This window comes from Sinocyclocheilus anshuiensis, unplaced genomic scaffold (assembly GCF_001515605.1).
Source record: "Sinocyclocheilus anshuiensis isolate Anshui unplaced genomic scaffold, SAMN03320099.WGS_v1.1 scaffold322, whole genome shotgun sequence".
NCBI classification, from domain to species: domain Eukaryota; kingdom Metazoa; phylum Chordata; class Actinopteri; order Cypriniformes; family Cyprinidae; genus Sinocyclocheilus; species Sinocyclocheilus anshuiensis.
The window spans coordinates 8,754-9,654 of record NW_015542366.1 but is presented as its reverse complement, the minus strand read 5'-3'; positions in this window follow the sequence as shown (position 1 = coordinate 9,654).

Genomic DNA, 901 nt, shown 5'->3' with positions numbered 1-901 from the left:
TGTGTAGTGTCTTTATATTGGTTTCTGCACTCAGGTTACTGTAAAACTGATGATGAAATTAAAAGGAAGTAGTAGCTACGTGGCACCACCGTACAGAGCAAATGGATTTCAACCACTCTCACCATATACTCTGGGTAAACAGATTTATGGTAATTGCTTTGTATACCTATACAAATGGATAAACTCTGAAACCTGAAATGACTGGAAGCACATTAAAATTAGAGATTGGCTGGCAAAGTGTCCGTGAAATACTATCCTCATTAGAACCAAGAGACAGGCGATGCTGGAACAGCACTTATGGATGACTTGACAAGCACTGCGGCTGAACCCCATTCTGCATTTGAGTGCTGGGGAGACAGCCAAGGCCCATTATGCTGACCTTTAGGATTCAGATCCCAAAGTGGGAATGTTCCTTTGCAGATACACCGTCAATCCTGTAGTCACAGAGAAGTTTGCTGAGGCTGACTATCTGTGTGTGTATTGTGTTTGTGCATGCTGCATAAGGTTAACACGAGGTTGCCCCTCTCTCTTTTTAATTCCAGATACATATTCTCTTACATAATACACTCAAAGAGAGAAAAAAGTCTTAGAGAGGGTCTGCTAAGAGAGCAATCCATTATATTCCTCATCCTATGTCAAAATACTTCAATTTACATTTTATAATTAGACCTCATAATTAATTTCAACCTCAAATTATTATCATTTCATCTGTTCTGATGACCGTGAATTTAACGGTAAAAGACTGTAAAAATGCTACAGTAAAAACCTGTTAAATGGTTAACAGTAAATTCCCCTACTATATACGGTAAAAAACGGTATTGGACATTACATGTATTGGCCATTAATTTTACGGTAGTATACCTTTTTTGGAAGGGAAAAAGAAAATTGTAAATTGACATTC